Genomic DNA, 22,697 nt, shown 5'->3' on the forward strand with positions numbered 1-22,697 from the left:
TCGAACCTGCGACCATAGCAGTCACGTGGTTCCAAGATCCTAGAACCGCTCGGCCACGCTGGCCGGCGAAGAGGTGCACATAAGGGGTGTGTTGTAAGTGTGAGGTGGAGCTCATAAAGGATATGAGGTGAGTGTGGAGAGTATTTAAAAAATAGAACTGGGCCAGTGCAACTAGAATTGTATAAAGCGTATAAGGTTAGTGTGATGAGGAGTTCGTAATAGATCTGAGGTCAATGTGAAGAAGAGTGAGAAGAAGATCGAAAAGGGTATCAGGTCGGTGTGACAAGAAATAAGTAAAATATATTAGATCAGTGTGAGGAGGAGATCATGAAGGATATGAAAACAATGTGAGGAGGTGTTCAAAAAAGATATTCATTGTGGCAAGGAGTTCACAAGTTCTTCAGGCCAGTGTCACGAGTAGTTCGTGAAGAGTATGAGGTCAGTGTGAGTAGTTCATGAAGTACGAGAGGAGGAGTTCAAAACATATATTCGGTCAGTATGTCGAGGAGTTCATAAAGGTTATTAGGGCTGTGTCAGGATTAGTTCATAAAGGGTACGAGGTCAGCCGAGGAGGAGTCGAAGAAGGTTTTGAGATCGGTGTGCATTGTTCATAAAATGTATGAGGTTAGTGTGAGGATAAGTTCATAAAGGGTAGTCATTGTGAGGGGGAGTTTATAAGTGGTATGAATAGAGCTGTCGTAATTTAACATGACCCAAAAAATCCACGAGGCTTTAAAAGTCTAAAAATTCAAAAAAAGTAAATTCCTACTAGATTTAATTATGAAAACATAATTAACATACAAAATGTTACACTGTTAGCCATTTAAAAATTAAAAAGAGCAGTAATATGTGTCGAACACAACTATTTACTGTCACAAGAATTTCTTTTACAAATATTGTGTTTTAGCTTTTCTTGAAAAATATAAATTACGCCTAAGTAACATTTACACTTCAAGGAAAAAATGAACTTGTTGTAGAATCGTAATGAATTTATATTACGATTTACTACTATGTGGAAGCGTGCAGAAAGTTTTAGATATTAATTAATTTCTTGGGTCTCTTCCTTCCTAAATTCTTAATTTTGACCAAACAAATCTGTAGGTGGGGAAGATTCTCTAAATGCATACAGTGCTGGTAGGCCAAGAAAAGAGAGACTAGTAGAGGACCTATAAGAATGAGCTGCTGTGTTGGATAAATTAATCATGACAATTTAAAGTGAACTATTTTATCGTCAATAAAAAAAAGTCCTGGAAAGCAAATAAAACGCATAGCAACCCAGTTTCACCCATTGGTTTTTTTTTTCTTATTTAAATAGCTGGTGTTTTCTCAACCATGATATGAGGTCTGTATGAGGAAGAGTTTTAATGTGGATGAGGCGAGTGTGAAAAGGACTTGTTAATGGCGATGAAGCCGGTATATGAAAGAGACAAGTTCCTTGTCAGACATTCCATTGCTATATGCGACCAAAGGCTTCAGTTATGTGGGAACCCTGCTGACTGTGACTTTCATTACAGGCTCAAAAGTCGGTTAATATCGCAGCAAAACACGCGTACATTCGTGAAAGCATTTTAGTAAAAAAGTCATATTACGAAATCCTTCATGCATTTTATGTCCAAAATCTGCTGTGATGTAAATCAGTCATGAAGAAATTGAGCAGTTACCGAACTCACAAAGAGTTGTCCTCCCAAACACTTTGGCTTTTTTGTTTCTCATATACGTACTCTAGGCCTAAAGTTGCTGTAGCTGTTTTACACTGCACGTCTTCAGTTTACCAAGCGGGGTGAAGCACTGTTACGACAATGGACTGGCATCCAAGAGGACGGTGGCTCTAAACTCTGTCTCGCCTTCCACTTTCAGGTTTCGCGCAATTTCCATAAACACTCAACGGCTCCCGAGATACTTCCTTTAAGAAGTACGTAGCCAGCTTCTTTTACCAGTCCAAGCTCGTTCTTGGTCCGTATTATCCTCGTGCGAGGATTGGTTGAGGGAGAGGAAATAATGAAGTTTACGGTCATTAGAGATGGAGAGCAAGCTCGGATTGTTGCAAGGGAAGGGAAAGAAATCGGCCGTGTCCTTTGAAAAGAAAAATCCGGGAATTTGCCCGGAGTGATTTTTGAATATTGCGGAAAACAGAATTCAGTATGGACGGAAGGAGATTTGAACCACCTTAGTGGTAATTCATTTATTTTCTCTTTATATTACATTTTTGTGACTGTTCATTCAATTGAGCTGTTGACGTAGCAGAACTTCTGTGAGCCTCATAAGTCGGGGTTACACGTGTCTTTATATGTTGTTATTGCGTCTTTTTTATTTTGGCTTTGTACTTCTTTTTTCAGCCATAGTTTTCTGCCGTTATTAATTTGAAAATTCTGTTTAGATGCTATTTCGCTGAAGTTTATTGTTGTAACTATACGAACATACACTGTGGTGACGACGGTCTTGGGACAGAGATATGCACATATACAGATGGCAATAGTATCGCGTACCCGAGGTATACAAGGACAATACGTTGGCGGAGCTGTTATTTCCACTCACATGATTCATGTGAAGAGGTTTCGGACGTGATTATGGCAGCGCGACGGGCATTAATAGACTTTGACGTGGAGTGGTAGTTGCAGCTAGAGGCATGGGACATACAGTTTCGGAAATCTTTAGAGGATTCAATATTCCGAAATCCACAGTGCCAGGAGTGCCCCTAGAATACCAAATTTCGGGCATTACGTCTCACCACGAACAAAACAGAGGCTGACGGCCCTCTTATACCAACTGAGAGTAGTTGCGTTTCCGTAGAGTTTTCAATGCTAATAGACAAGAAACACTGCGCAAAATAGCCGCAGAAATCAATTTGTGATGTACGAAGAACGTATCCGTTAGAAAAGTGAGGAGAAATGGTGTTAATGGGGTATGGCAGCAGAATACGGACGCGAGTGGCTTTGCTGACAGCACGACGTTACCTGCAGCGACTCTCCTGGGCTCTTGACCATCTCGGTTGGACCCAGGCGACTGGAAAACCGCGGTCTGTTCAGATGAGTCACAGTTTCAGTTTGTAAGAAAAAAAATGGTTCAAACGGCTCTGAGCACTACGGGACTTAACTTCTGAGGTCATCAGTCCCCTAGAACTTATAACTACTTAAACCTGACTAACCTAAGGACATCACACACATCCATGCTCGAGGCAGGATTCGAACCTGCGACCGTAGAGGTCGCGCGTTTCCAGACTGTAGCGCCTAGAACCACTCGGTCACTCCGGCCGGCTGTTTGTAAGAGCTGATGGTAAGGTTAGAGTGTGGCGCAGACCCTACGAAACAATGGACCCAAGCTATCGGCAGGGCACTGTGCAAACTGGTGGTGGCTGCCCAATGGGATTTTACATGGAATTTACATGGAATGCACTTCATCCTGTCGTCCAACTGATACCAATCACTGACCGGCAACGATTATGTTCGGCTGTTTGGAGAACATTTGCAGTCATTCGTGGACTTCATGCTCCCGATAACGATGGAATTTTGTGGTTGACAATGCGGTATGTCACAGGGCCACACTTGTTCGCGACTGGTTTGAAGAACATAATGGACGATTCGAGAGAATGATTTGGCCTCCCAGATCGCCCGACGTGAATTCCATCGTACATTTATGGTACATGGGACCAGCATTGCTGTAGGGGACTTCCACCCACTTGTGGAGTCCATGCCACACCGAATTGTTGAACTACGCCGGGTAAAAGGAGGTTCGACAAGATATTAGGAGGTATTCCATGGTTTTCTTCACCTTTTTGAAAACGAGAGATACCTGAAAACAGTCGGAGAGAAACGCTCAAATAAAAACAAAATTAAAAATAGGAAATAAAAAAAAAACCTGCGAACAGACGCATGGAGAATTGTAAATTGCAATCTCAAAGTGTTCAATCTCAGCTCACTATGACACCAATTGTGAGCTGTATTTGTCGGAGATCTGTACAGAAAATATATAAACAAAGTTAAAATGTTATTTGAAGAGGGCATAAACACCTATTGCCGGTTTCACACCTCTTGTGAAACGCAGTTGGTTCAAAAATGGTTCTGAGCACTATGGGACTTAACATCTGTGGTCACCAGTCCCCTAGAACTTAGAACTACTTAAACCTAACTAACCTAAGGACATCACACACATCCATGCCCGCGGCAGGACTCGAACCTGCGACCGTAGCAGTCCCGCGGTTCCGGACTGCGCGCCTAGAACCGCTAGACCACCGCGGCCGGCAAAACGCAGTTGGTTGCACGCAAATTCTAGTACTGTTTTTCCTAGAAAGCTCGTCCCTGGTAATTATGCTTATTTTTTCGCATATATGAGGCGAAGCCTGCTGTATGACAATAATTTTTTAGACGTTTTCATCAGAAGCGATCTCAGTTAGGCGTCTGCGAAGTGCAACACCTATCGTACCCGTTCCATCACGGCTATAATCTGGTAACAAATGTCTTGAATGCTGGGACAGAAATCCATGAAATGCTAGCAGATCGGTTCATGCAGTATCAAATTTTTTAATCAAACACTTTTCTTCACTGCCCTTGGGATGGATTGAGATACCTTCCAGAAAAGCAATGCGCGTTTCATCTATGGTCAAATTCGAATGCCAAAGTGAACAGAATCACAGTTAACCAAACACTCGCCGCTAAAAATAATCATCCGCTGTTCGGTTGATTTTTTTCCCTTATTCATACCAGTCAATGCACTGTCGTGTTTTACAAAATCGTTCTCTCTAAGTCTGGAACAAGCTCACTCATCAGAGACAACAGAATGTTATCGCTGCCACGACGTTATCACACCACGTCAACAAACTCGCTATTGTCTTCAATACGATCTAGAGAGGCGAAGTGACAAACCAAACTGGATCCCGCGGAAATGGAATATGAATATTTTGCGGAAACTGTTTGCACGCCGCTGATAGTGGCTGCGCCGGCCGCGTGTTTGCACCGCTCCCCGTCTGACAATGGCTGCGACCGCATTATTCGTTCCGGCTGGCGGCGACTTGTGCTTAAATCAATTCGCGAGCGGCGCGCGCCGGCGGACATCGGTTTGCCATCAGGAGAGCCAGCTCGCCGGGTTGTTGACGTGTGCTCCGGCGCGGCCAAACAACGCTGCGCCACTCTGTTGGCACAGCACCCGCCGCGCCATTCGACGCGCGAAAACAGGATCGCCGCGGGAGCGGTCTGGACGCAGTGGCCACTACGTTACAATTACGCTCATCGTGTCGTGCGGAAAACAGCAGCTCCGATAACACTAAAATTGTTTGATTAGTCACGAATTCTTCCTTCTCCTATTTTACCGCTCCTGACAGCTAGCGATGCAATCGGGCGTCCACGACTTGACAGTGCTTTTCTAAATTCTACTGCGATGCAACTACCCTTTTTTTCCTCAAAAAGTCAGTTACTGTAAACACAGCAAGGTACCACCCGCCACGAAGCGTGTAAACATCATTGTGTGGCAACATCCTTCTCACGCTACGTCACTTACACAGGTAATCATTCGGTTGGTGCATAAATTCGTAGTACCTATCCGTAAGTTTAACAAACACAACACATACACGTAACAGTGACTTATTAGTAATACACAATATATTCTCAAAAATGGTTGAAATGGCTCTGAGAACTATGGGACTTAACATCTGGGGCCATCAGTCCCCTAGATCTTAGAACTACTTAAACCTAACTAACCTAAGGACATCACACACATCCATGCCCCAGGCAGGATTCGACCCTGCGACCGTAGCGGTCGCGCGGCTCCAGACTGAAGCCCCTAGAACCGCTCGGCCACACCGGCCGGCTCAATATATTCTGCTTCACTATTTACAACAGTCTGCCAACGCTGGGGTAACTCTTCGATTCCTCGACTCCAGAAGTCGCTTTCTTTTGAGACGAGGAAATCGTCGAGCCGTGTTCTGCGAGCATTTTCATGCGGAAGGGAAATTCCTTGAAGGTTGTTCAGTAGAGAGTAGAAAAACCAGAAATCTGAAGGCAGAAGGGCAGGTGAATAAGGACGCTGCGGAATGACTTCCCAACCCAACTCCAGTTTACTGCTTTTTCTCAGTGTAGCAGGATGCTCAAAAATGGTTCAAATCGCTCTGAGCACTAGAGGACTTAACATCTGAGGTTATCAGCCCTAGAACGTAGAACTAATTAAACCTAACTAACCTAAGGATATCACATACATCGGTGCCCGACGCAGGATTCGAACCTGCGACCGTAGCAGTCGCGCGGTTCCGGACTGAATCGCCTAGAACCGCTCGGCCACCGCGGCCGGCTAGCAGGATTCAGGCGGACGTTACTGTTGAGTAGCACCACTTCACGCATTCTTCTTGGGCGTTGTTTTTGGACTGCGTCTGCGAGATGTCGCAGTTGTTGACAATAAACGTCAGCAGCGATGGTTATACGTCGCAGAAGCAACTGTTAGTGAGCCACACCAGATGCGGAACATTGTCTTTCGTGAATGTGTGCACGTCTTTGTAAGGAGAGTTGCTGCCTTATTTGGGCTGAACTACTCCTTTCTTTCCTTTTGTTAGCACAAAAGAACAATTTCTGTTCACCGGTAACGATACAGGATAGGAAAAGTCGGTGTTGTTCACGAGCCAATTGACGACGTGGAAACACAAATGCACATATGGCAGCCCTCCGATTTTTGTGATTTAGGCTTAGAACTTGCGGTATCCATACACTGCATCGGATAAAAACCTTCCCAATTGCCTACAAATACAACATGACGGTGGAATGATCGCAGTTCACCACCTATGCAAGTTCTCAAATACACTGGCGTGGATCATTGTGGGTTAACGCAATTAAACGATCTTCTTTAAATCCCGAAGGTCTTCTTGAATATAGAAAGTCACAAATGTCAAAACGATCCGCCATAAAAAGAGAAAACCATTTTCTTTCCGCGTTCTGTCCAGTGACATTTTTCCCATACACGGTGCAAATGTTTCTGGCTGCCTCCGTTGCTAGCACTCCTCTATCGAGCTCAGACAGAATAATATCTCAGAAATGTTCAGATTTCTCCATTTGGCACACCGTTTTCTAGCGTCCACAGCTCCACTCACCATCTCCAAACAATAAAATGACAATATGTAAACTCAAATACCAACTGTAAACTAGAAGTAAAGAATGACAATGGGCCAATACACCCATAGCAACCGGAATACCAACACGCAAAACAAAAACGGTACGAACTTAGGTACCAACCTCATAGAACGTGACGCTTTTTCCGTTAGTAGTGATCCTTGTACTTACGGACGCACTGGGGAAACCCCCCCCCCCCCACACACACACCCCACCCACACCCCCACACCCCACCCACGGGGGAAGGGGATTTAAATCGGCCGCCCGCCCACAGGAGCTCAGTTCGTCAGCGCACCTGACGATGGTGACATGTCTGATCGCCGAAATATTGTGCCCGTTGGACACTATGAACCGGCAGTATACCCGTGGACTGTTCGAGCAACAAATACGCCGGGAGAAACTGAAGAATCACAGGTTAAAAGACGTTTACTGCTTACTGGCTAGCAAAAACGTTTAAATATTTGTTACTCGTTCTTCGATGGACGCTCTTTGAGCCCATAACATTGTCTTTCCTAGCCGTGAGCTTCCTAATGAGCAAAGTAGCGTTTAACGTCTTCTTTCATTATGTTAACTGAATTTAGCCCAAGGTTCTAGCACAAAAAAACGCTCGACGTACATCTAACCACCGGACCTCAGAGCGAACATTCAAGAATTGAACGTTATTAATAGTTCCCGAATAAGGATGGAAAGCGTGCTGGTATGCACGCTAGGGAAAAGTTTAACGAACTATATTTGTGCTTAAAGGACATTTAGTCACAAAGTGGAACGTACTCGTTAACTTCATTTAACACGCAATATCCCACCACATTGTTCGGTAAGGGTAAACTGTATTAATCGTAATTATTGAGCGAGGACGAGGTTGGCTCAGGGACGCAACATGGTCGCTCACGCAAAAACGCTTACTAGTCCTCTTCTGGTATTTATGACGTTGATCTGTTCACTGGAAGAGTGTTTTGAAGTCTATAAACTATGGTAACCCAATACTACGCTTTGAGAAGTTTTATACGACTTGTTTGATTAGTTCATTTTTTATGTTTTGTTGTGGTTTGATCGTTATTTACTGGGATAGACTTTTGAGGTTCACAAACTTTGGTAACCCATTTCTTTCCTTTGCACAGTTTCCTGTTTTTCGTTGTGTACAGAATTAATATCTCGTAACCAGTTGTAGACAAGACCGGATTTAAGAGCTCGTTTAACTCACTTCTCGATAACGAAATGAACATTGTCTCCTTAGTTCTGGTTCTGACCTGTAATCACTGAAAGACGTATGTCTAGTATTTTTCCGACACAGAGTTAGAATCTACAGAATGAAACCGTGTCCCTAACACTAGATTATAAATCCGTCGTAAAATTTATGATTGCAGCAGGATATGGAATACGACATTTTATGCTTAATTTGGTATGTAACATACGATTGGAAATCTAATAATGGTAATTGGGTGGTTGGTTGATTTGTGGAAGGAGACCAGACAGCGAGGTCATTGGTCTCATCGGATTAGGGAAGGAAGTCGGCCGTGCCCTTTGAAAGGAACCATCCCGGCATTTGCCTGGAGCGATTTAGGGAAATCACGGAAAACCTAAATCAGGAAGGCCGGACGCGGGATTGAACCGTCGTCCTCCCGAATGCGAGTCCAGTGAATGGTAATCAGCTAATGCATAATCTATAAATAATGACTACTTTTAGATAGAATGTGTAGTAGTAACATTTATGATGATTTAGTAGACACCTCCCTTTGCTGCTCTGTGGTTAACAACCACCATGTTGTCCCTTACAATGAAATTCCAGAACTCATTTTGCCCCTCCCCCCCTTGCCCTTTCCTTCTAACTCCCACCTTAAATTTGCGTTTCACACGATGATAACTGCACATTTACAAGGGATGTTCAAGATATTCCTTTATCAAAGCAGGCTGGTTTTATTCGCGATACCAATACTCCATATTATTCCCCACTCTTTGGCTACAAAACCCAATTTTTCAAAATAATTTCCGTTCAGTGCGACAGCCCTGCGCCAACTGGAAGGGCCTGTAGGTCAGCGTCGTACCAGTCCACTGGTCGATTTCGTAGCCAACGTCTCGCTGCGTCAACAAACTCCCCGTCATACACGTATTGTTTCTCGAGGAGTGCATCCTTCATTGGGCCAAACAGACGTAAGTCGGAAGGTGCGAGATCTGTTCTGTAGGATGAATCAGGAAGAACGGTCCAATAAAGCTTTGTGAGCTCCTCTCGGGTGTGCAGACTTGTGTGAGACCTTACGTCGTCATGCATAAGGAGAAGTTCGTTTGCATTTTCGTGGCGACAAACACGCTGAAATCGTTTGTTCAAATTCCTGAGAGTACCTCACGGTTGGCCGTTGCCCAAAATGTTCAAATGTGTGTGAATTCCTAAGGGACCAACCTGCTGAGGTCATCGGTCACTGGACTTAAACGCTACTTAAACTGACTTAAACTAACCTATGCTAGGAACAACGCACACACCCATGCCCGAGGGAGGACTCGAACCTCCGGCGGGAGAGGCCGTTGCAATCCGTGACATGGCACCTCAACCCGCGCGGCCACTCCGCGCGGTTTGGCCGTTGCGCCTTGAGGGACGGCGCCAAGCACAGTAACCCATGCTGTGTCCCACATGACAGTCACCGTGGCTTTACGGACTGTGGGTGCGCCTTTGAACTTTTTCTTCAGAGGAGAGGTGGTGTGGCGTCACTCCATGGGTCGCCGTTTTGCTTCCAGTTCGAAGTGATGAACCCATGTTTCACGCCTGTGACAATGTTCGACAAAAAATTGTCACGATCGGCCTCGTAACGCTCAAGCAACCCTGCACTGGTGGTCTTTAGGCACTCTTTATTGTCTCCTGTTTGGCGCCGAGAAACCCAATGGGCACACTCCTTTGAGTACCCCAACTGATAGACGAGTGTGTCAACAGCAGCAACAGATACGCCCAGTTGCAGCAAGGTGTTCGACTGCGATCCGTCAATCACCACGAATGAGAGTGTCCACACGTTCCAATATTGCAGGAATCACAGCTGTGTGCGGGCGGCCGGCACGCGGGAGATCGAACAGACTGCCTCGACCTTGCAGCACTGATGACAGACACCTCGCCTAACGACTCACCGTGCTTTTGTTCACCGTCAGGTCTTCGTATACATTCCTCAAGCGCCGGTGAATATCTGGGATGCTCTGCTTTACTGCCAGAAGAACCTCAATGTCAACTCTCTACTTGGAAAGCAACTCCATTACAGATGCCATTTTGAAGGCTATGCATAGCGCCACCGCCTATCGGAACTTCACGAAAATATAGAGGCTGAAACAGGAATATGTCACGTCGACCCGCAACAAATTCCGCATTTTTTCAATCGAAACTGGCGGAGAAAAAGTATGTTGCATTACTTACTGAACGCCCCTCGTATCTCAGCCACTAAAGCTACACCATGTGATCAAAAGTATTGGGACGCCTGGCTGAAAATGACTTAAAAGTTCGTGGCATCCTCCATCGGAAATGCTGGGATTCAGTGTGGTGTTATCCCACCCTTAGCCTTGATGACAGCTTTCACTCTCGCAGGCATGCGTTCAATCAGGTGCTGAAAGTTTTCTTGGGGAATGGCAGCTTATTCTTCAAGGAGTGCTGCACTTAGGACAGGTATCGAAGTCGGTCGGTGAAGTCTGCCACGAATTCGGCGTTCCAAAACGTCCCAAAGGTGTTCTATAGGATTTAGATCGGGCCTCTGTGCAAGTCAGTCCATTACAGGGATGTTATTATCGTGTAACCACTCCGCCACAGGTCCTGCATTCTGAACGGGTGCTCGATCGTGTTGAAAGATGCAATCACCATCCCCGAATTGCTCTTAAATTGTGGGAAGCAAGAAGGTGCTTAAAACATCAACGTAGGTCTTTTCTGTGATAGTGCCACCCAAAACAACAAGGGGTGCAAGCACCCTCCATGAAAACCACGACCGCCGCCGAATTTTACTATTGGCACTATACACGCTGGCAGATTACGTTCGCCGGGCATTCGCCATACCCACACCCTACCATCGGATCACCATATTGTGTACCGTGATTCGTCACCCCACACAACGTTTTTCAACTGTCCAGTCGTCCAATCTTTATTCCTCTGCCTCGTGATGACCGGGTGTTGTGTGATGTCCTTAGGTCAGTTGGCTTTAAGTGGTTCTAAGTTCTAGGGGACTGATGACCATAGATGTTAAGTCCCATAGTGCTCAGAGCCATTTGAACATTTTTCGTCCAATTTTTACGCTCCTTACACCAAGCGAGGTGTCGTTTGGCAATGATCGGCATGATGTGTGGCTTATGAGAAGCCACTCGACCGTGAAATACAGGTTTTCTTAGTTCCCGCCTAACTGTCATAGCATTTGCAGTGGATCCTGATGCAGTTTGTAATTGCTATTTGAAGGTCTGGATATATTTCTGCCTATTACACATTATAACCCTGTTCAGCTGTCGGCGGTCTCTGTCAGGCAACAGATGAGGTCGGCCTGTGCGCTTTTGTGCTGTACGTGCCCCTTCATGTTTCCACTTCATTATTACATCGGAAAGAGCGGGCCTACGGATGTTTGGGAGTGTGGAAATCACCCGAGCCTACCGGGGTGGCCGAGCGGTTCTAGGCGCTACAGTCTGGAACAGCGCGACCGCTATGGTCGCAGGTTCGAATCCTGCCTCGGGCATGGATGTGTGTGATGTCCTTACGTTAGTTAGGTTTAACTGGTTATAAGTTCTTGGGGACTGATGACCTAAGAAGCTCAAAATGTTCAAATCTGTGTGAAATCTTATTGGACTGCTAAGGTCATCAAATGGTTCAAATGGCTCTAAGCACTATGGGACTTAACATCTGAGGTCATCAGTCACCTAGAACTTAGAACTACTTAAACCTAACTAACCTAAGGACATCACACACATCCATGCCCAATGCAGGATTCGAACCTGCGACCGTAGCGGTCGCGCGGTTCCAGACTGAAGCGCCTAGAACCGCTCGGCCACGACGGCCGGCGCTATAGTCATCAGTCCCTACGCTTACACACTACTTAACCTAAATTATCCTAAGGACAAACACATACACCCATGCACGAGGGAGGACTCGAACCTCCGCCCGCTGCAGTCCGGAACCGCGGGACTGCTACGGTCGCAGGTTCGAATCCTGCCTCGGGCATGGATGTGTGTGATGTCCTTAGGTTAGTTAGGTTTAATTAGTTCTAAGTTCTAGCGGACTGATGACCTAAGATGTTAAGTCCCATAGTGCATAGAACCATTTTTTTTGACCTCCGCCGGGATCAGCCGCACAGTCCATGACTGCAGCGCCTTAGACCGAAGGAGTTAAGTCCCACAGTGCTCAGAGCCAACCGCGTTCGAAGTCCGTGAGTTCCGCGGAGAGCCCCATTCTGCTGTCTCACGATGTCTAATGACTACTGAGGTCGCTGATGTGGAGTACCTGGCATTAGGTGGTAGCACAATGCACCTAATATGAAAAACGTATCTTTTTGTGGGTGTCTGGGTACTTTTGATCACATAATGTAATTCTAACGATACGAAACTTTCTATGAAAAGCTTGTTCTTTATACATGCAAATAACAGAAATTTCCTATGTGATGACTTTCAAATTGTGTTCACTGGGCCAGGTCGTGCTATACCTCGGTCCACACAAAGTTGTGGTCTACGGCCAGTGTCTGGTGCCGTCGACATTTGCGTCCGTCGCCGCTGGCAGCTCCAGCTCGCACATAGGTGCAGCAGATGCCACAAAGCGTTGCAAGTGAGTCGCACTCCCGTAATACAATGGCTGCATATTCACCGCAGCCTGTTTCCACTGACCTGCGCACAGACTGCGTGGCGTGACACGCTGGTAATTACAAAGCCGGCGTGCCTGTGGCGGTGCTGCTCTCCCTGCTGCGTTTAACCGCGGCGTGCTGTCATCTCGTTTGCTTTGCGGCAAAACTATGTCGCAGCTTATATGGCGCGAATGCTGTAAGCCAACTTAAATCACCAGCCCACGAGTATTTTTGCTTATGCCGTTCTGTTCTCTCAAGAATAGTCGTAATTGTAGAAGGCACTTCATTGATACTACTACGAAGCTGCTATAATCTTTGTTTTGCTCCAAGTACACTCTGTTCAAAATTACTTTAAATCTCGAACTTTGGCATTAGCAGGTTGAGACGCGATGCACACTTGACAAGTCCCGAAGAGACAACGGGTATAATCCTACAATTCGTTTAGTTCATACAAACTATTCATGTGCAAAGATGGAACAGGCATCAGTCTCTTCTGGAACGGAGACACTATGTTTTGACTACAGTTTCATTTTCTGAGCATATATTTAAAACGATATATAGGAAAACTTAAAAAAAAATAAAAATAAAGAAAACATTACCTGACGACGTTGCTGAAATTTTGACGTGCAGGAAGCTTCTTTGTTGTTGAAGTTAGGTGAAGATATAACGTGAACGAAATCTTGAAAATGCGTCGCATTCTATCTGCTCGAACTCGGAACGCTGTCGGAGCTATCTATTGCGAGTTAAATGTGACGCATGACTCCGCGTTCACGCCGCCAAACCTCAGCGGTCACATTTTGTCTTTCATTTGGAGAAACAGCGCGCGCGCGCACACACGCACACACACACACAGATATATATATATATATATTCAGTCCTCTTCCAGCAGCCACACCTCACCAGTTCAGAAGAAACATTCAAAATTAGCGCCACAAAAAACACAAGACCAATGATGAACAAGAGAGCAGCGACAGTAATGTAAGACCTCTCACTGAGAACGGGATCAGAAATGTCTGCTCAGAGCACGCTTCACCACATTTTGTGTAAGTGCATGTGAGGTGAACTAGCGATCGAAAGGTGTGTGAAAAACTGGGTGGAAACAGTGCACTGAATAGCCGTTGGCGAGACATCAACCAGACACGCAACAGGACGAAAAAATGTTAAGTACAGAAAGGCACATAACCTCTACCCACGGAACAGTTCTTGATAAATACGCATTAATTTTCATCATGGCTAGTTTGCAGATGACATTGTGTCAAACAGACGCCGAAAAAGAGCATAAAAACCGGTGTATAATAATGCAATTCATCTAGCGATGTATTTTTAAGTTGAGCGTCTAAAGAAAAAAAGGCAAATTGCGCGTATTGTAATTCTTAGACATACAATAGTTAAATTATTGTAAAATCTGATACTGTACTTTCCAGAAATAAAAAATTTGACCCACACAAGATGACACATTGGTGTCGAAATATGTCTGGGTAAACACAAAAATGTACTAATTGTGTTTGCGTAAGGCTGATTTTCAGAACAACCCAGTTTTAAATCTAAAACATGGAAAAACATCAAGAAGAGCTTCAAACGTTAGTAAAATGACTACCTTTTTTAGTTTATCACTTATTTAGACGTTTCGAAACTGAAGCAATTTATCTCATCCTTTCTCTTTCTCATAGTAGCCAACTTCCTGGTATTCTTTTAAAATATGAATGTTAACTATAACAACCTTAGCCTGAAACAGTTATGAAGACGTCGGTCCAAAAATGTAAGCAATGCAAAGAGTGACAAAGTCGTTTCATTATTTCCTTGTTTACCCATTACAAATTCGAGTTGTGGATTTAGTGCCTCCACATCCAATACATACACTTCAGTTCTCCGGGTTCTGCTTTCCCCGCAATTTGAATCTGGGTGGCGACGTTCTTTGCCGATTACTCGAAATAAAGTCTTCAAAAAATCATGGAAAAGAGTTTTTCTACACATGTTGTCTAGGGGTGGCGTGTTTAGTTAGTAATCAAAATGTTCTGGTTTGAGGATTCGACCCTAACCTATGCTTACTTTTTGAATAAAAGTCTTCAGTAACGGCAGCCTAAGACTTCATCTCATTCTGCCAACGATTTTTTTTTAAAGATAAAGGAAGACTGAACAGAGTTTCGATACGATATTTCAGTGCCTGTGTTGCTTAGAAGACTGATGCAACATTCCTTTTGACACGCCAGTCTAGATACAGTGGGCTGTCAGTTAAGTGAAATGAAAAGGTGGTGAGGTTTTCTGTACACATTAAAATAGAGTAATGTAAGCAGCAGCAGATAATGGCATAACAGGAGTAGGACTCACTGTCAACAAAAAGGTAGAGCAAATAACGAGTTACTCTGAATATTTCAATAATAGGTTGTTCTCATCAGAATTGACAGCAAACCAGAGCCAACAGCAATATCAGATATACATACCGGTATCACAGTAACAACGTGAACGGGTGTAGAAAGTATATGAGGATACTGAATGGATAATTCAGCACGTAACGAGAGGTTATAACCTAATAACCACGTGGGACTCGAACGCGGTGCTGCAGGAAGGAATAGAAGAAACAGTTTTGAGAGGTCTGGCCTTTGTAATAAATTTTAGCTTCTACCAGCGAATACACAATTCTAAAATCACGTGAGGAGGAAGTATCCCTACAAACGACCAGGAGACACTTGTAGATTGCAAATGGATTACGTCATGGTCAGAGATTCCGATATCAGCCAGTGGATTGTGAGACTTACCAAGGAGCAGATATAGACTCAGATTGTAATTTAGTAACGATGAATAGTTGACCGAGGTTGAAAAGGATCTACCAGAAGAATCATTGTGGAAAGATGGAGAATACTGAAGTTATGAGGAACGATGAGACGCATCTGAAATTCTCTAAGGTTATTAGATACTGACATAATTACCGCAGCAGGCAATTCAGTTAAAGAGAAATGGACATGTCTAAACAGGGCAGTCACAGAAGTTGGAGAGACTGACGTTGGTACATAGAAGATAATTGTGAAGAAACCTATGGTAACAGAAGGAATACGACACCTTACCCACGAAAGAAGAAAGTATAAAAATATTCAGGAAAAGACACAATTCAGCAATATTAGCCACTTAGGAAAGAAAAAAGAGAAAGTACAGGGAAGCCAAAGGGAAGTGGTTACAGAAAAAAATCTAAAAAGTAATGATCATCAGACGGACTGTTTAAGCACACAGGAAACTCAAAACAACATTCAGGAAACTAAAAGCGAGGGCCATAGAATAAAAGAGGGTAATGAGAAATCTACAATTAAATGCAGAGAAGACAGCTGATAGGTGGAAAGATTACATCAAGGCCCCTACGAGTTGGATCACTTGTCTGATGACTTGTTAGGTGTGTGTGGACATGGAAGAAACAGAGGACCAAATCAGATAACGGAGACGTGACAGATAACATACCTTCAAAGTTTCTGAAACCGTTGGGGAAAAATGGTAACCAAATAATTAACCAATTTAGTTTGTAAAAGTTCTTAGACTGGGGATATACCACCTTACATACAGCAATATATCAATCACTCAGTCAATGCTGGAAGAAAGCATGGGAAGATAAGTGTGGAAAGTATCGCGCAATCAACTTAATAGTTCATGCTGTTGGGGCAACAATAATATCAAGAAGAATGGAAAAGAAATTTGAAGACCTGTTAGATAAGAATCAGTTGGGCTATGAGGAAAGTAAAGGCACGAGAAAGTTCTGTCCCTGCTCGTGATTCTGCAAGCAAGACTTCAGAAAATAACGAGATGTTCGTAGTAGTGGTCGACAATGAAAAAGCGTTCGACAACATATAATGCAACAAGGTGTTAGAAACCCTAAGAAGAAATAGTTGTCGTCTATAGGGAAAGACAAGTACTTCAGGATATGTACAAGAACGGAAAGAAAAAATGAAAGACCAACAGAGGACTGGTCAAGTTATAACGAGTATAAGGCAGGGATGCAGTTTATTTCACTTACTATCCAGCCGGTACATCAAACAAGCAATTTAGTAAATAAAGCAAAGCTTATGTGTTGGTATTAAGGATATTAATGACAAGATTCACTGCTGACTTTCTACCTTAGCGAAAGTGAGGAAGAACTACCTGCTGAAGCGAATGAACGGTCTAATGAGCATAGAATATGGACTGAGAGTAAACCAGAGAAAGTAAAAGCTAATGTAGTGTAGCAGAAATGAGGTTAGGAGTAAATTTAATATCATAATTGTGGAACATGAAGTTGACGAAGGGATGGGACTGTGCTACCTTTCATGAAAAATGGCGTATGAAGGACGATGTCACGAGGATGTCAGAAGAAAGACTAGGATAAGGTTGGGGAGGGGGGGGGGGGGTGGGGCATTATTCGCTAAGTGAAGTAGGCCTTCATTTGAGGAAGAAATTTCTGAGAATGTACGTTTGGAGCACGGTATTACATTGAAAAACAGGACAAAAGTGTTAAGTATTTGAGTTATACAATTAGATTAGGATTCCGCAAATTAAGTGGGTACAGAATTGGCGAGGAAATAAATATGCGGTAAAAACTGACTTGAAGAAACAAGATGATGGGACACGTATTATGATATCAGGAAACAACTTCCATGATAGGAAAGGAAGTCTTATAGGTAAAAAAAATGTAGGGGAAGACAATGGTTGGAACAGCTTCTCCTTGTGTCTTTACAAGACTGTGTGAGTCTTCGTGTCCTTTACACGTTGCTTCCATTATGCCCTCAGTTTTACTTTCCTTCTCCATCCTTTGATTCCTAGTGCTCTGATGTTTACTTCCACGTCTTCCAGCCTCGTTTACGCGGCCTTCCTTTTAATCCTCTTCCTGGCATTTTCCTTTGGAAGACGTTCTTTGTTGTGTCCTCCATTGTTAAGGATGTGGTCCAGCCATCCTATCGTTTCACTTTTAATTAACCGTATAATACCATCTCCTTGTGTGAGACGTTCCAAATGATATTTGGTGCATGCTCCTCGGGAACTGTCGTTATTACAGATCTCTCCATAAATGTTCTGTAGTATTTTCTTCGCGATCACATCCACATGTAACCACTGGCCTAAACATTACATTATTTACAGTCATTTTGTGCTGTCAGTCTGAGGTCCTAGATTTTATTAGCTTTTAAATGCAAAGACATTTTTCCCCTACTAATAACTGCATCGTCATCACTATACGCAGCCAACAGCGTGGTCCTTATTCATCTGTGCCCAGATATTTGCAGTTTGCGTATTACTGCTTCTCAGGTTAAAGTGAAAAGCACTGTGGAAAGAGCAGTAACTTGTCTTAATTGCTTTATTGATATAAAAGTCGGTTAATGGTCCATCCACTCTCACCGTTTCCTTGGAACCTGCCAAGATTCTCTTATCAACCGATATATAACTGGATGGTATGCCAAGCAAGTTTATATCTTCAAGAATCCCGCCTCTATTTAGACTATGGAATGCCTGCTTGAAGTCCACATAGATTTTTTCCTGTATTTCTCTCAGTACGAATGACTAGTCCACGGTTCATCCGTTAGACAGAAAGCCACGCTGATAATCACCCAGCGTGTCTTGCACACATTCTCCTAGTGTACTGTGATCAGAGATTTGTGATATTTTTGACAATTCACCACTTGCTGTACTCCTGCAAGAATGGGCTCATATATTTTTTGTTCTGCTGTATCGAATATCCGTGACTCCCCGTCAGTGCTATCACCGCCTGATACTTCACCCTTTTCTGCCAGCAAATTTTTATCCTTTCTGCCTGTTTTTGTTTTAGGTCTATACCTCTGCGTTCCTTCTTTTAACTTCTTATAAAATTTTGTACTCTCATTCCTGTTACAGCGCTCTTTCAAATCTTCTAGTTTTGTTTCTGAGGTTTCTCTTTCCTTTCTTCTGTACACCGTTTCCACTTCCGTCCTCTCTCTCCATTATGTGTAACCTCGTTAATTCTCTTATTTCGTTGGGGACATGGGGTTCTTGCTTCTTTCTTGCGTTGCACCAAGCGTTAACATTCATTATCATACCACTTTCCATTTTTAGGTCTTCTAGATTCCCCTATTACGTCCTTTCCACAGTTGTGATGTTATTATTAATACGTTCCAATATCTTACCTGTTTTCCACCAGTTGTAACTTCTGTTTCAGTGTGTTCTGGCATTCAAAAACTGTGTCGCTATCTGCCAATTATTCTACAATCCATTCCAGCATTCTCATTGTTTACCCAATATATGCCAGAGAAACCCTTTGGCTCACTTTTGGAGCTACAAGGTAGTAGTCCGAGTTTGAGTTTGCTTTCGGAAACACTTTCAGAGTCACTTTTCCCACCATGCGGATACGAATTGATAGTCAAATTGATATGTTTCATTCGTTAAAGGAATTCTCCAATTCCCTTTGTGAATATTTTTCTTGGGAAACATATGCTTCCTGTGTCAAAGTTATTGGCAGTGAAGAACTGGACAACTCTCGGCCCTTAAGTGTTTGTTTCCTCATGTAAGTTTTCCGTACCAAACAGGACGTGGAAAGGTTCTTCTTTTCCAAGATTTGCGCTACAATCTCAATGGACTATTCTTGAATTATGTGCTGGTATCCTTTTACAGACTTTGTGTAGCTGATCGTATCCACTGGAACCTCATCAGATCCATCTGTTGGTGCGTATATGTTTACAAAACTACTATTACGAAATCTTCGGTTTATCCTGAGGCTAGATATTCTGTCGTTATAAGATATAAATGCGGGAATATATTTCCACATTGTTCTTCCCACAGTAAACCCAGCACCATGAACTCCTTGTGTATCCATCTCTTCTAGAGCAGTACAATGTAAAATTTTGCTCCCGTATCTATCCTTTACTCTTCCATCCGATCTCTTTGATGGCAGCTAAGGCCGGCCGGTGTGGCCGAGCGATTCTAGGCGCTTCAGCCTGGAACCGCGCGACCGCTACGGTCGCAGGTTCGAATTCTGCCTCGGGCATGGATGTGTGTGATGTCCTTAGTTAGGTTTAAGTAGTTCTGAGTTCCCCTGAGTCCCTCTCTTTCTCTCACTTTGCCACTGATTCCTTCGCTCTTTCTGTGATACAGCCACTGCCTTCTATTTTGCAGTATTTAATACTTTTCTGTCTCTTTCCCACTGCCATTCCCTTCTCTCCCAGCACAAAAAAAAAAACGCAAATATATTCCCATGCCAAAATTTTTTGGATAATTTTTAAAGATGCTGAGTCCACTTTTCAGTCAGATTCCTTTGAATAAACAGGAACATATTCGCATTTGTAGTGCTGCGATACGATCGTTTTTCCTCTGCGACACGGCACGGAACTCACAAGAAAAGAAATCTGTTGATCAGTAAAATTTAGGTAGTCCTTAATGTAAAACTGGAATAACGTAAAATTCATTTTACACCTCAGACCACATTTCACGTGCAAAGAAAAGTTGCTTGTGCTTCAGTGCTACAACAGGGGGTTCTCGGATGATAACGGAGACACTTTACAGCATATTTCTCCTTGCTACGTCACTTTATAAGCTTTGTTTCCGCTTCACAGCGGATTTTACGTGTAGAGGTAGGGTAACTTTAAACCTCTGTAACTCGAAAACGGTGATGGAATGAGGAACTTTCTCAATGTTGTACGAGACGGGGATATTAGGAACACATCGTAAGAATTACAGCCATTTGCTGTGCGTAGCCGTCTTTGAATGCTCGGCTGGGTTTTGGTCAGCTGATGTTAGCTGAAGTATAGTAAAAAGCGCCTCCTTTGTGGTTTTCCAAGGAAACGCCCATCAACTAATGGTGCTTCCATAAATTCCATCAAGCTCAAGGTACACCATATGAAGTGCAGATTGAACCAACCGATTTGCTCCATTTGACTAAGGAGGAGGACTCTGTACTGCAGAATAGTGACACTAAGCCGATCCTTCCGTTTGATATACAAATGGCCCCTCTTCCAAGAGCTATACAAACACTTGACTATGGGACTTAACATCTGAGGTCATCAGTCCCCTATAACTTAGAACTCCTTAAACCTAACTAACCTAAGGACATCACACACATCCATGCCCGAGGCAGGATTCGAACCTGCGACCGTAGCGGTCGCGCGGTTCCAGACTGAAGCTCCTAGATCCGCTCGGTCACCGCAGCCGGCTGCCTGCCATCATTTGCGACGATGTGTAGCAGACGAATAGTGAAATTCTGCTTGAACCGCTGAAGTGTCGGAGCATCGATGCTGTTTTCAGCTCAGAAAATGTTTTGGGGTTGTTGCTGTACATCTTGTCTTTAATATAGCCCCACAAAAAGGCGTAGCATGTGTTCAGATGTGTGGAGATCCGGAGAATGTGGTGACCAATCGAGGCCGATGCCAGTGGCCTCTGAGTGCCCCAGAGTCAGAATGCGGCTCCAGACTGCTCCTCTAGGACATCACTCTCCTACATCTATAGGGTCGAGCTACGTCTTGCATGAACCACACCTTGTCGAAATCAGGGTAATTTTGAGTAACAAGGACGAAATCATCTTCCAAAACCTTCACGTACCATTCGGTTGTCAAAATGCCATGAAGGAATATCGCACCAATTATTCTGTGACTGAACATTGCACACCGCAGTTACCTGTTGAGAGTGAAGAGACTTCTCGATCGCGAAATGCAGATTCTCATTTCCCCAAATGTGCCAATTTTGCTTATTGACGAACCCATCCGAATGAAAGTGGGATTCGACGCTAAACCAAACCATACTGAGCATACAAATTCCCATCACGTCCCACAGCCAACAGTGCAGTTTCAACGTCATAAGGTAAACCGGTCAGAAGTTATGAAGATTTTATTTCAGATAGTTCAATAATTCTCACCCTGTATCCAAATGGGGGATTTTGGTTGTTAGTGCTGCTCTGTTAGTCTTTGCCTCGGGAGAGTAGCTCTTGGGGGACCTCATCGACGCATTCAGGAAAGTTAATATTTCATGTCACAAGTGTTGATTCTTCTTCTTCTTACGTTACGGCCTCTGTAGGACCACGGGTAGCCCCTTCGTGGACTGCATTTTCCTCTTCTTCTCCCAGAACCTCTTCATTCTTTCTCTTCTTATCTCTCGCTCTTCTTCCGAGATCTTCAGTGTCCGTTTCTCCTGTCGGCTCCACGGGCGACACTCTAATCTTTTCTTGTATTCTTCTCTGTCATTGATCTCCGGCATATTGGTAGGTTATATTTGTTCCTCCAATGTTCCTTTCCTTCGACCTTGATCCCCAATTCCAACCAGTCCTTCCGAAGTTTAACAACCCACTTGGTTCCTGTCTTTCCCCTTACCCTCCCTGTTGTTTCCCACACTCTCTTTGTCATTCTGTCCATACGCATCCTAACTACACGTCCAGCAAACCTTGCCCTTTTGAGTCTGATTTTCCTAGGTCTTCGCGTCCACCTCTCTCCACCTCTTTCGGACCTAGTATTTTTCTCAGTATTTTTGTCTCTCCTTTCTCTGATTGTTCTGCCCCATTTCTTCCTAGTGTCATCGTCTCAGCAGCATATAATACTGCATTCCTCACCGTTGCCTTGTAGTGGCTTATCTTTGCCTTTGTGGACGTATTCTTTTTATTGTATATCTCTCTCGTCTTGCAGAAGGCTGACCTCCTCTTCCTTACCCTCTCTGTTATTCCCTCCTTGCTCCTGTTCCTTCCTGTTATAAGTTCTCCCAGGTTTTTAAATTTGTCCACCATTTTCACAGTGCCTTCCGGCGTTTCCCAGTCTGCAGTGGTATTTCATGTCTGTCTTGTTATAGGCGATCTTCAGTCTCATCTTCCTGGCTACCTTACTTAAGTTGTCGAGTTGTGTCTTTGCTTCTTCTTCCGTCTCTCTTACTATTGCTATGT

The 22,697-nt window shown here is 43.8% G+C and overlaps 1 protein-coding gene across 4 annotated transcripts in view; it reads left to right on the plus strand.

Annotated features, from left to right (window-relative positions):
• LOC124615449 (hemicentin-1-like) overlaps nucleotides 1-22,697 on the plus strand; it is a 1,163,225-nt gene that overhangs the window by 1,123,378 nt on the left and 17,150 nt on the right. The window lies entirely within an intron of this gene.

Source organism: Schistocerca americana, chromosome 5, assembly GCF_021461395.2.
Source record: "Schistocerca americana isolate TAMUIC-IGC-003095 chromosome 5, iqSchAmer2.1, whole genome shotgun sequence".
NCBI lineage: Eukaryota > Metazoa > Arthropoda > Insecta > Orthoptera > Acrididae > Schistocerca > Schistocerca americana.